The sequence below is a fragment of the Anabrus simplex genome, chromosome 6, assembly GCF_040414725.1.
Source record: "Anabrus simplex isolate iqAnaSimp1 chromosome 6, ASM4041472v1, whole genome shotgun sequence".
In the NCBI taxonomy this organism is placed as follows: domain Eukaryota; kingdom Metazoa; phylum Arthropoda; class Insecta; order Orthoptera; family Tettigoniidae; genus Anabrus; species Anabrus simplex.
Window position 1 is genome coordinate 289,321,939 of NC_090270.1, and position 15,186 is coordinate 289,337,124.

A 15,186-nucleotide genomic window follows, 5' to 3' on the forward strand; every position below is an offset into this window, starting at 1 on the left:
CACTAACACATCGAAAGTCTTTGGCGACACGCGGAGGGAAAAGACAGAGAAGCGGCCGTGGCCTTAATTAAGATACAGCCTCAAACATTGCTTGGTGTGAAAATGGAAAACGACGGAAAACCATCTTCAGGCCTGCTGAGATTCGGAGCCACTATCTCCCGAATGCAAACTCATAGCTACGCGACTCTAACCGCTCGGCCAACTAACTAGATCCAAACTTTAAATTTCACCTTTTTTCAAAGGAGTTTATGTGTGTGGAAGCTATAGTATTCTAAGCGGTTCAAAGCGGGTTTAAATTCAACATAGCTTCCAAATGTTGGCCCGGCTGAACTGAGCCATGATTGAAGCTGCCATTTGGCCTCAGAAAGGCAGTACTCTGCCGCTTGAGCTTCTCAGATCGGCTGATCTACTGTATGTAAAGGAATTGTTAAGAGAAATTGAAAATGTAATTAGAATCGAAATATTGTAATGATTGTGTAATTGAACCGCTTTCTGCGAACATGATCTTACAACGGATCAGTATGTATGTATGTCAGCCTCTTAGGCCCGTTCATTCATACGAGGTCAGAGACGAGGTGAGATGAAATGTATGTATGTTTGTTTACGAGCGGATACACTTCCTGACGCCAAACTCAGATGAGTCGCTATTGAAGATGAGGTAATGATAAATGAAATTTGATTAGGGGGTGGCAGGAATCGGTTGTGGCCTGTGAATAGGGACTGTGACGCCATTTGCCTGGAAATGAAAATGGGAAATATCAGAAAATCATATCCAGAACAGCCGACGGTGGGTTTCGAATCCTACTAATCTCCTACATGAGTAGCTACAGAGCAAGTAGCCTTGCTGTTAGGGTCGCTCATTTGTGAGCTTGCATTCGGGAGATATTGAGTTCGAACACCACTGTCGGTAGCCCTGAAAATGGTTTTCCGCGGTTTCCAAATTTCACACCAGGCAAATGCTGGGGCTGTACCTTCATTTTGGCCACAGTCGCTTCCTTCCCACTCCTAGTCCTTTTCTATCTCATCATAGCCATAACACCTATCTGTGTAGGTGCGACGTGAAGTAAATAGCCCTAGCGCGTTAATTAACACGGGCGGCCACTCCGCTCCATTTTCTACTGATCACTATTATGGCTTTTTCACTTGATTATAACCCCTATAATTTTCTGGATTAGACCACCTACTCTACCACATTGAATGCCTGCACAGTAAGTTTTGTGAGGATCACGTTATGAAACCCCCTCGAGATAGCTGTGGTAGGCCACCCACTCTGTATGTTACAGTTGCATTCCGTGCAGTTTTTTTTACACATTTTGCGAACAGATACGCCAATCCACTTCTGTACATAGCATGACAGCCCCTTGAAGAGTGCAAAGTAAGCTGTTCCTAATTCCGGTAATAAGAGTGATGAAGTAGTTATCTCTATGCCTGGCCGCATTTGTCCCCAAGATTTAACCCACTACTTTATTCTGGTGTAGTGTGGGCGAATCTCATCCACAATGGAAGTAGATAACAACTTCATAATGGATTTCCCGATGAGGAACAGAACCAGAATTCCTCTGGATAAAACAAGCAGGTCTCTTCTACCCCTTTATAGTTAATATGATTTTAACTGAATGAATACGTTTAGATATTCATCCGGGGATTCCTGATTAGCTCAGTGGCTTATCTACTGGTTCTCCGCACAGAAGGCAGAAGTTCGAATCCCGGCCAATCCTGGGTCGAATAAAGGGATCAGGAAGGACATCCGGTCTTAAGACCCCAGCCAAAAAGAAGAGCATCGGTGGCTCAACCGACCCCAGAATTAACGGCAAGTATAGTATGTATAGTCTGATACACGTATGTGTATGATCAGGTGTGTATTGAAATAACACGAAAAACACAGTCCCCGTGAGAGAGGAATTTGCCAGACAAAAAAGGTCATAGGAGCTCTTCGTGTTATGTTAAGAACAATGGTGGAATCCGATTGGCGGAGAAAATTTTCGAGAAAACGAAGATACTTTGTTACTTCTTCGCATAAACCCGAGAGATAGTGGGTTCGAACCCCACTGTCGGCAGCTCTGAAGATGATTTTCCGTGGTTTCTCATTTTCACACCATGAAAATGTTGGGGCTGTACCTTAATTAACGCCACGGCCACTTCCTTCCTATTCCTAGGCCTTTCCTATCCCATCGTCGCCTTAATACCTACCTGTGTCGGTGCGACGTAAAGCAATAAAAACCGTTCCCGGCACGAGATTCAAATAAACGAACTCGCCGTCTTTGCTATGCCAGAGCCGCTGCCGGACATCAGGGAAGAGAAGGGAAGGGAGGGGAATTGGGGTGTATGATGGAACAGTGATAGCACTTTTGCACAAGATTCCTCGTTCGACTCGCACGGACAATATCCACATTTTGTTTATTAAACAGTCTTAACTGGAAACACAGTACAAGAACTCTTCTATCTTTCTTAATCTGTTTACCCTCCAGAGTTGGCTTTTTTCTCAGACTCAGCGAGGGTTCTCACCTCTACCACCTCAAGGGCAGTGTCCTGGAGCTTCAAGCTCTTGGTCGGGGATACAACTGCTCAAGATGACCAGTACCTCCCCAAGGCGGCCTCACCTGCTATGCTGAACAGGGGCTTTGGTGGGGGATGGGAAGATTGGAAGGGATAGACAAGGAAGAGGGAAGGAAGCGGCCGTGGCCTTAAGTTAGGTACCACCCCGGTATTTGTATGGAGGAGAAGTGGGAAACCACGGAAAACCACCTCCAGGATGGCGGAGGTGGGAATCGAGCCACCGTTCCAGCCCTCGTACCACATTTCAAATTTCGTGGCAGAGCCGGGAATCTAAACCGGGCCTCCGGGGGTGGCAGCTAATCACACTAACCACTACACCACAGAGGTGGACGGTACAAGGACACTATAATTAAACAACATGGAATGGAATTCTGAACGATGGAAACGATACGCCCAGTGGTTTGATTACCGTAGATGTTCAATATGCCCCCTCCAACTTCAGTGCCAACGGCCGTAGCCGTGATGAAACACCGGATCACGTGAGATCTCCGATGTTAAGCAACATTGGGCGTGGTCAAGATTTGGATGGGTTGCCACGCTGTTGGTGGAGGGTAAGGGTATGGAGGAGCGGAAAGGAACTTGCCACACTACCGCACGTAAACACTGGCTCAGTCACACCTCTGCGGAGGTTCGGACCTGCCTTCGGGCAGAATACACCCTTACCTACTTCGATGCACGTTCAGAACGGTGTAAATGTGACGTTTGGACTCCGTTCGGAATGTGTGGTGTCTCACAGTACCTCTGTCTCCCACTTCCCAGTAACAGGCAGCGACCGGCTCTCTGGAATAGCAAATACGGCAAGTTCTTCAATTTGAATCGCATACCCGTAAGTAAAAAAAAAGGTAACCTCATTTTAAGCTTCCACCGCCTATCCGATTACTCCACTGTTCTTAACATAACACAAAAAGCACTCCTGACTTTTTACTGTAGTCATAGAGTTCTGATACATCCTGTGCATACGTTACTACAGAAACACGCAATCGTGATTACATCCCTGTACATAGATTTGGTGTCAGGAATGGCATTCGACCGAAAATCTCTACCATGTCTACATGTGTATGATGCATTTTCTAACCAAGATCCCCCCCCTCCCCAGTTTATGGAAGAAAGTGACAGAGGAATGTATTTCAAGAACAACATATTCGGAACGTATTTTGCCAACTCGTAGATTACGTTACTGACAATTTCAAATTGCAACACAGGCATCAAAATAAATAAAGATCAATAAGAAGTAGGTACCTTTTTCTTTCTAGATGTGAAGATGCGAGGTAAACCAGGGCATCAATATCAAGTGAAAAAAAGCTCACGAGAATCCTAGTTAATGCGCTCTCTGGGTCCGCGGACTTACGTTACCTTTTAATATCCTGTATGGAAATTTGCATGTGAACTGTGACGAGCTCTGAGCAGAAAATATTCACAGGCTTAATGAACTCTGTAATTAGCTTCTATGTATAAGCCAGTATTTACATAAAATAATAACTCTCATAATTTGAGTTCTTCCCTTTCATCAGTCGTGTACGTGACTTTCCTAAGCAGATGATTCAAAATAATGCTTAATGAAAATTCACAGCCAGTTTACAGTCATTCAACCGGGTGAGGAATGGAATGAAAGAAACCCCCATCTAGCGGCGAGGATAGGAATTGTGCCGGCTGCCGAAACCGGTCGTACTCCTCTGAGGAAATGATTAATGACTGACAGATGAAGTGAAGCTTCCATTTTTACAGCATAGCACTATTTATCAAAATCTTAAAACCCGCGTGTCTGTACATGGATTCGAAATTTTCTTATAGTTATCCGTTTCAGCTAAAATAATGACATCTAGTGATTTTTTATAGCTTTAGTGTCTTACTGTTCGTCCGTTTGTTTGATTTCTTATAGCTATAAACTACTGGAAATATTTCAAACAAACATATTTAAATTCTATCCAAAGGTAGGCTTTAGGATTTATATCATTTCAAAATCTGTGAACTACTGGGTGTTTATAGGTAGAGTTTACTTTCCCACAAAATATTCATGTTTAACCTTAATGGAAATCAACCAGCCTTAATAATAATCTTTGTAAAATTTATTTGTCGCAGAGTGTTGCTGGAATGAAAGATGACAAGGAAAACCAGAGTACCAGAGAAAAACCTGTCCCACCTCCGCTTTGTCCAGCACAAATCTCACATGGAGTGACCATGATTTGAACCACGGAACCCAGCGGTGAGAGGCCGGGGCGCTGCCGCCTGAGCCACGGCACAAAATAATGCGTAATAATACTCTAAATATTAGTGTAGGCACAGAAAGTGAAGATATTCACGTATGCATTGAGTATCTAGCAGAAGATATATCATAGTGGTAAGGTGCGTGTTAGCATAGTGGTGGCTAATTAATCACTAAGGTGGCAGTGGGTCAAATCCGGGTGAATAAATGTTTAAATTTTGGAATGAAATGTCGCGTCCTTGTTCGGATTTCCCGGAGGCCCCGTGGTTGAAACCGCGACATAAGCAGTCACATAAATCTACAGGTTTGCTTTCTTAGAATACAGTGCACGGGGCGAATTGGCCGTGCGGATAGGGCGCGCAGCTATGGGCTTGCATCCGGGAGATCGTGCGTTTGAACCCCACTGTCAGCAGCCCTGAACGTGGTTTCCCGTGGTTTCCCATTTTCACACCAGACTGTACCTTAATTAAGGCCATTGCCGTTTCCTTCCTATTCCTAGCCTTTTCTTATCCACCATATTCATCCTAAGGCTTATCTGTGTCGGTGCGAATTAAAGCAAATTTAAAAAAAATGTACAGTGCCATTATTCTATATAAATATAGTCATAACAACCGTTGTTTTGACTACTTTGTGTCCCGCTCCCGGTGGGGCCGGGAGACAACATGCATGCTCCGAGTGGTGTATTCATAACCTCACTGCATAGCCTCGAGTTTTCGTGTCGTTGAAAGAACACGTGTGGATGAATTACAGTACAATTGATTAGATTAATTACATTATTACACCGTTAAAAGAGCACGTGTGGATGAATTACAGTACAATTTATTAGATTGATTACATTATTACACCGTTAAAAGAGCACGTGTGGATGAATTACAGTACAATTGATTAGATTAATTACATTATTACACCGTTAAAAGAGCACGTGTGGATGAATTACAGTACAATTGATTAGATTAATTACATTATTACACCGTTAAAGGAGCGCGTGTAGATGAATTACAGTACAATTGATTAGATTATTACACCGTTGAAATGCCAGTGAAATTCAAGCTCGAACAAAGAGGCGTGTAGGCGATTTCAGGAGAGATTTTCCGGGGTTCCAGTTCCAGGTTGAGAAACAGTTATATGTCTCTCATGAATAAATTAAGTATAACGGAATAACTTAATGCTGTAATACCTAAAGCAAAACGAAAAAAAGAAAAGAAATTTTACAGATGTAATCCTCACATCATATACGAACTTAAAAACATTAGAACGACAGTAATTAGGACAATTACGAAAGAGGGGCTGATGTTTGTGAACTGCAATTTCATTATAAGATGCCAGGAATGTTTGAATGCTAAAGGACACTACCTTCAATTCCGAATGCAAGAAAGACTAGTACTCATGGTAAAGGCTTTTAGGTACATACATAAGCAATAAATGTTATAGTATCGGTAATACAATCCGCGAGAGGTTATTGATATACCGCTGGGAACTTGTCTCCCGGAGTGGGACACTCTGTAGCTTTGATGTCTGTCTGATTTCTTGTAGCTGAAAGACTACTGCACATATTTAAACCAAACATTATATTTTGAATCCACATATCAAAAGGTAGGCTTGGACTGAATGGACTGGGGGTTCATAGAAATACCGAAACGGCAATTTTACTCTCCCACAAAACATCAATGATCAACCTGAATGGAAATCTACCAACCTTAATAATAATCTTCTTAAACTTTATTCTCATGTATATTTTCCCGATAGGACGAATAAAGGCGATATAATTAACAAAATGTCTTACAGTCTAAATCCTAACAAACTTAGCCCAGAAGCCGGTGCGCGTAGTGCTTAAATATTATAACTGTAAAACTAGACTAATTAGGAAGATATTATTAACGTAGTGTTTTACAGTCTGCATTCTAACGGACTTATCATAGCAGAGAGTGCGCGTAGAGCTGAGTTCTAATGATTAGAAAACTTTTGTAGATGGTGTAAATTACCTCACAAAGGAAAAGTGTGGCGCTACTTGAACAATATAAACCCACAAATAACTGGGTTAGAAATCATACTAGTTTTTAATTCAGTGGAATGCACGACGCAATTAAAATTACTGCTAATATGTGCACTGTTCGATCTATTCCTGACAGGTCCCACAACGGAAACCTCTGTCGGCATTGCCGAAGTGATATAGAAACACTTCCTCATGTTTTGTAATGTTGCCCTTATGGAGAGAGATTACGGATCGCCATGTATAACACTATTCGGTCCTTTATAGCAAATTCCCTCATAAAGAAAAATCATAGGGTCGCAGTAGAGGTATCCGGACTTCTTGAACACGGTATCAGTAGGATAATTGACATTATAGCCTACAAGGAATCAGAGGGTGTGTGATATATAATAGACCCCGCAGTTCGTTTAGAAATCTCCACAGACTAGCCAAAAGACGTTTATTGGGAAAAGAAGCTTATCTATGAACCGACCATAATTTATTATAAACATAAATTTGGAATGAAGGACATTAAAGTGATAGGATTACTGGTAGGAGCTAGAGAGACTGTTCCTCGATTCATTGGAAAGCATTTTAATTTAGAGCTTCCGCAACTACAAACTATGTCTTTGTTAGCTTTACGAGGTTCCATTTCATTGCTGAGAAATCATTGCTACGTGTTATAACTCTTATATTTTAAAGACATTTTGAGAATAATGCAATCAACAACATTAATGTAAACCAAAATTATAATTTCATTTAAGACTTTTAGGCTTTTTCAATCGTGAAATTACCAGCGTTTCGCCCCAGTGCAGCAGTGGGCTCATCAGTTGGAATGCTGCACCTTTTCAAAACGCTGGTGGCTAGTGCGCCGTTGAGAAACCACTGCAAGGCTGATAATTTCCTTTGTTTCGTTATGCTTTGTCCATTGTTACATCCTTCAACTGAGGGAAGTTTTATAATAATAATAAAAATGATTTCATCCATACTTCATAAATAGAATCCACCTATCCCAAGGTAGTTTTAAGGTTTCATAGGATTTGAAAACAGTTAATTTACTCTCCCTCAAAATATCTAAGATCTATCCTCTTCACTGTTATTGAACAAGTCTAAACACGCATAATCATGTCCACGTGATCGCTGCATGTCAAAACAGCGTGACCTTAGTATGACACATGATAATTCCCCCTATCTTGTTCCACGCTTTAGGCATAGCTGTCCTAGTAAATTAGTGTCTTCAGAAAACAAGGGTTTAGCCTCTGAGTGATGTAAATACTGTGGGCCGCTATAAGTCTATAGAGTTCAAATCTATAAGCTCTAGAGTTAAAATCTAAATTTGAATGTTCCAGACAGTAAAAGACGGAGCGATACGCATCAGCTCAAACGCTAGCGTATTTAACTCTACAGTCGCTCCGATCCGAGACCTTGAAGTTCATCCTATATAGTCACCATCTTGTACAGCTAAGCCAGTGAAAGGGACCGAACCTGTAAGGTTACACCTGTACACGTTATCAATCAATCAATCAATCAATCAATCAATCAATCAATCAATCAATCAATCAATCAATCAATCAATCAATCAATCAATCAATCAATCAATCAATCAATCAATCAATCAATCAATCAATCAATCAATCAATCAATCAATCAATCAATCAATCAATCAATCAATCAATCAATCAATCAATCAATCAATCAATCAATCAATCAATCAATCAATCAATCAATCAATCAATCAATCAATCAATCAATCAATCAATCAATCAATCAATCAATCAATCAATCAATCAATCAATCAATCAATCAATCAATCAATCAATCAATCAATCAATCAATCAATCAATCAATCAATCAATCAATACTGATCTGCATTTAGGGCAGTCGCCCAGGTGGCAGATTCCCTATTTGTTGTTTTCCTATCCTTTTCTTAAATGATTGCAAAGAAATTGGAAATTTATTGAACATCTCCCCTGGTAAGTTATTCCAATCCCTAACTCCTCTTCCTATAAACGAATATTATATCGAAGATTATATCGTCATGTACCCTTTGGCAGCAGTCCGTATTTCAAATCGCTCGCGCTGTGACGTTACAGCTCTGTCAGGAGAAGGCCTTAGGTTATAACGTTATGTGAAAATAAGCATGCACTCTTAGCCAGCAGTCTCAATTTTAAATCGCCCGCACTGTAACGTCACAGCTCCGCCACTCCTCCAAGGGGAGACGTCAAAGAGCCTGTGAGAGATTAGGTTACCGTTCGTTGCCAGGGTTGCCAAGGAGAGCCAGTAAATAGAATGTCTGAGGTTAGGCTAATGTTCCTCGTATCGAGGTTAGGTTAACACGTCATCATTGCATCATAACCTCAACTACAAGTAACCTAACCGATTGGACTCCTCCAAGAGGAACGGATAAAGAGCCTGTGTGGGGTTAGGTTAGTGTTCATGAACAAGGTTAGGTTAACACGTCATAATGACGTCTTAACCTCATCTGTATGTCACCTAACCGATTTGGCCCCTCCAAGGGGGGCCCCACCGATTCGGCTCCTCCAAAGGGGCCCGTGACCTGTCCAGCTCGGCTCCTTTATGGGAACCCGCCCGATTCGACTCCTCCCAAGTGGTCTGTGAGTTCAGCATTACACTTGTACGTAAAGGTATGACGCCGTAACCTCACCCAGGGGTAAAAAGCACCCCAGGTTCGTCAGTGAGGTATGGCGTTATAACCTGAACTAATGGGCAGCTCCAATGCATCCTCTGAGGTTAGGATTGCTCTCGTACGTAAGGATACGACGTTATTCAGAGTCTTAATCTCACGGCGAGTTCATTGAACCCGACCAAGAACCCTCAAAGGTACACTACTTGGTCAATAATCCAAAATTCGCTTAGCGCTTCTACTGAAAAAGGTGTGGGAAAATGCTGACGCAGCACCCATTGTTTTCGAACAAACTTTGTCCTTCCACTACCATTGAAACTTGACATAGTGAATACTTTTCTCCTGATAGGATTGCGTCAGGAAGGGCATTCGTCCGTAACACTGGATCAAATCGACACACAGGTAAGGAAGAACATGTTCATGTTGAAAATATTTCTTAGCAGAAAACGTAGGGCTCCCCGTACCACAAAAAGGAAAAACATTAAGCGATTTCCTGAATTGTGCTGAAAGTTGAAGAGCTAAAGGACTCCATAAAAATCAAAAATGCAAATTTCGAAATTCACTTCCGGCCTAAGTAGAGTTCCGGAAGAAACAGCCAAAAATCGTTTTGTTTCTTTACTCGTTTAGTTTTTTATTCAATTCCTAGCCAAACTAATTTACATAATGTGTTCCTTGGTTCAATACCCTCATGCGTTTGATATTTTGAAAAATATTCACACCGAATAATAAGGGTTTAAGTGAAACTGCATTGATTCACATTAGGGCTCGTAGTGGTACTTAAGTGAAACAAATTAATAAAAACTTTTCGTCTGTCAAACATACAGCAATTACAATATAAATTATAACACTATAAACATACGTATAAAAATACAAACGATTATACAAAGAATGACATGTTTCGTTCTACAAGAACATCCTCAGATTGCATTGACTCACATTACCGCTCGGAGGGATAGAAAAATGTAAACTGCTAATCTAATCGACGGGATAACGATGATTAAGAAGAGGATTGTAATTCTTAGGAATAATAAAGAATATAGGATGTTTCAACATTGAGTTGCTTGCCTGTAGGGCTAGAACTGTGGAGTTTTGTAAACACTAGGATACATATCCTCTCTTTCCTACACATTTTCATACCCCGGGTCCGTTGGACCCTTTAGTAATTACATGCGTATTAGGTATGTAATGAATAGGTTTAGTTACTTGCCCCGGACATTGTATTAACACATTTATTTTAGTTTACAGTATTTCACATACCGTAAAATCAATAAATATCAGATCACAATTCAACTACTGTATACTGTTTTATATTGTTAAAAATCGCAACTTACTTGCTTGACGCACATGCGCTATGGCACGTAACGTTCCAGTTCGATTACACTCTCTCATTCTGTGATATGATTGCACGTTACTGAGCTATGTTCCTGGCACATGCTCTTTGAACACTTAGAACATACCATTTTGCTTTTCGTGCTTTTAGGTGTTGGAAAGTATGTACACCTTCATTTCACGCTGTCCCGTTGGTTGTTCCTGTCACATTCTGTTCAAGCAGGGTTGTAATAAAATACTCCATACCCAAATAAAATATTTTAGGAGAAACAGATTGGCGTGTTTCCAGATCATGAATGGCTGAATCATTTCGACTGAAAGATACTTGATGAATAATCTCCTTTTATAAAAAAACCCTCAGCGGTACGAGGGCTGTAGCACACAGTAAAGAGTGAACGTATTTATAACTTACATATCCAAAACTACTACTATTAAATGTTTCCATTCCACCCCTGAATTGGAAGGTTTTCCTCATAGACGGTGACTTCTTCTCTCAGGCTAGGACATATGTATTGGAAGAGATGTGAGATGATTGGCGGCTGTGGCCTATACTAGGAACTGTCCGGGCATTCGCCCTAGTGCAGGAGACGGAAAACCTCGGAAAACTCTTCTGAGTACAGCCGACGGTGAGGACCGGCTCCTCTCCGTCTCCTGAATACAGAGGCGTAGAGCCAGGTTAGAATTGTGACCACCCCTCCCCTGCTCGGTTAGCCGATCGGAGTGCAGAGCTGTCGGGCCACAGACCTACCGTGGCCACTTGTGGGTCAAGACCCACTCTGCATGCAGCGACCACATCCAAAACTACCACAAAATTGTTTTCGTTCCTCCCCTGAAGGGGGAGGCGGTCCCCATAGACGGTGACGCCGTCTCTCAGGTCGGAAGATTTGTTACGGTGAAGGAGATGCTCGGAGAAGATGAGTGGGGTGGCGGCCGTGGCCTATACTAGGAACTGTCCCGGTATTCGCTTTAGTGCAGGAGAATGGAAAACCACTGAAAACCATTCTCAGGACAGCCATGAGGTCCAGCCCTGTACCGTCTCCCGAATGCTGAGGCGTAAAACCACGGTCCACCCCTCCTCTGCTTGGTTGGGCCGGTCAGTGGGCAGAGCTGCTGGACCACGACCAGCCGCACTTAAGGCCCGAGACACACTCTACATCTACCGACTACATCCAAAATATTATACCACAGTGTCATATTTCAACAATTTGTTTGTATCCTTCAAGTGTAGTTGCCTACTTTTTATCCATGACATCCACGCCTCCTTTTGTTTTTATGTGAAGCAAAGTAGGGTTATCACAAAAATATCAACAAAACAAAGCAAATCAATTAACCTTGTTTAAAAGTTTATATTCTTCTGCAGGCCTTAAACAATACTCAAGGAGACCGTTACTTTCCCTCCACATCAACTTCTAGTAGTTCACAATAGTGAATGTAGGTGGCAAGACAATGCATACCGGGAAATACAACAACAAGAAATATAAGGGTCCAACGGACGCAGGTTATGTAAACTCGTCGTGTAAAAGAAAATCAATTAAATTTTGCAGAGAAAAAACAAATGAGGTGTTACTTTTGTAATGGATAGCACAAGGAAAATCTAACAAGAGAATATCCAGATGCGCGAAATTTCTGAATGAAGAACTGCTGAAATATATTACGCCAAAATTCTTACCTGGTCCAATGGCCCCACGGTATGCATCCTAGGGTTAATCATTTACAATTACAGTAATGATCTATCACATTTAATGTCGATGGCATTTTCTTTTCATGTCATTGCCAGTTAATTATTTTACTTCCATTCGAAAGCTACAAAATCTCATTGTCAGCAACAGCTACGTCGACGCTAAGTTCAATTTGTATTGTAATTGAAAGAGTCTCTGAGGATTGCGAGGGTGAAGCTATTCTCTCTGTACATTAGGAAACATACGTGGTAGTAGCGAGAAGAAGAGAATTAGCGTGGGAGTCTTATTACATGTTCAGTTCCATTAGGGTCTGTAGATTACTTCCCGTAACATGACTGTAGCAGTAATAGGAATGAGGCAAGATTTCCTTCCATTAGCTGCAGTATCAAACATGAAGTATACAAGTATCTTTCCACACCCAATTTCGTCCTTGCAAGATCGAATAACTTTGAAGTGTGCTTAGGAAATTATATTCCGGGTGTTCCAACTAAGATGGACTCCCCCAGTATTTCTGCAGCGGTTCATGATTACATGATACTGGTTTCATTCCGTTGAGGGTTTACATTTTACAACAGAAAGGTTGTATTATTTCCTCCTATTTTGCATGGAATGATTTTTAATTGTGATCTCAGGTCTATCTTCTTCTCAAATGGTGATACTTAATTATTTCATCCATAGACGGATATATTTAATGAATAGGAGAAAACGTAAAAGCATTTCTATTGTAAACGGTTTATGATATCGAAATGAGGTTCTAAGTCAATGTATGTAAGGGATGCGAGTTATTCGTCTTTTAGCTACTATTCGTAAATTATTTTCTTTCACCGTTTGAATCAGAAGTACCACAAGACGAGAGAAGATAAATCATTGCCATATGTCATGGTATAAATAATAATCAAATAGTCTGCAGGTAACAAATAGCGAGGCTTTAATATTGTGTTTTTTTCTTACAATTTGTTTACGTCGCATTGCTACAGATAGGTTTTATGGTGATGATGGGAGAGGAAAGGGATAGGAACGGGAAGGAAGTGAACGTGGAATTAATTAAGGCGTAGTCCCAGCATTTGCTTGGTGTGGAAATGGGACACCACGGAAAACTATCCCCAGAGCTGCCGACAGTGGGATTGGAACCCACTACTTCCCGAGTGCAAGCTATACTTGCATGGATCAATGAATGAATGAATGAATGAATGAATGAATGAATGAATGAATGAATGAATGAATGAATCAATCAATCAATCAATCAATCAATCAATCAATCAATCAATCAATCAATCAATCAATCAATCAATCAATCAATCAATCAATCAATCAATCAATCAATCAATCAATCCTGATCTGCATTTTGGGCAGTCGCCATCCCTGCACTGACAGCTCGGAACATACCACATAGTCGAGCAGCTCGCTTCCTTTCTCCCAAGCCATCCCAACCCAAATGTTTGCAACATTTTTGTAACGCTACTCTTTTGTCGGAAATCACCCTCAACAAATCGAGCTGCTTTTCTTTGGATTTTTTTCCAGTTCTGGAATCACGTGATCCTGATGAGTGTCCTATACACTGGAATCAGTTGCTCGGTTACTGATGATCTATATACAATATTGTGGAAAATATGAACAAAGGACAGGTTTAAAGAATTAATTAAAACAGAAAAAAACCTGTTTAATAAAATAACGTTAACATATTAATAAGAATTATATTCAAGTACATATAGAAGGATACCCTTCTGGGACATTTTATATTTTTCAAATTTTTACAATCAGTTCTTCGTCGCACCGATACAGGTAGGTCTTAAGGCTACGACGGGATAGGAAAGGGCTGGTAGCGACGGTGGCCTTAATTAATGTACAACGCCAGCATTTGTCGGGAAATGGGAAACCATGGGAAAACACGGATAAACCATCTTCAGGGCTGCCGTCATTGGGGTTTGAACGCACTATCTTCCCAATGCAAGCTCCAGTATCCTATACTAAGGCGAAATCTGGGACAGTTAATAGTATAGGCCAGGCCTCCAACACTCTCACATTCTGCACACATCTTCATCACCACCACACATCTCCTGGCCTGGGAGACGGCATCACCGTGTAAGAGGCCCACCTCTCGCTTCAGGAGGGGAATTGAAACATTTTATTTTTAGTATTAGTTCTTGTTGTGTTTGTGGTTCATGAACCAGTAAACACAACATTGGCCATATGGGTAGTGAACGTATTTCTGATATAGCTAGGCTGAGAGTCTCAGACGGTATGGCGTTTGCCACTCTGTGCCCAAAGTTGCGGATTCAATTTTGGAAAGTCCAGGTGATATTTGAGGATGCTTAAATACGCCTGTCTTGTGCCAGTCTATTTACTACAATGTGAAGTACATCTTTTGGTACAGAATTCCGGTGCCTTGATGTTCCTAAAAAACCTGAAAAAGTCGTTGATATGACGTCAAATGAATAAATTCTTATTATTCCTGATACATGCAGAGAACTTACACCAGTCTCGTTTATTAAGTACTGTATAAGGTAATTAGTTGAATCTTGCTTCCATAGAAGAATGATTTATCCCCGTCTTCCACGAGAGTTAAAATATTTCGTTATCAGAACACTGAAATATGATAATCTAAAAACCTTCATCGGTGTTATTAAGAGGAGTTATTTGCGCGAGGTGCTCTAGAATCAAAGATCAGGAAAAGAAAATCTGTTGATTTCACTGTAAAAATAATGTGAAACGATTTTCACAAATAGTATTTGCGATAATTACATGTTAGCAACTGCCGTAGGTTTTTTAATTTACCTCGAATGTAGGCCTAATACAACATTTTAAC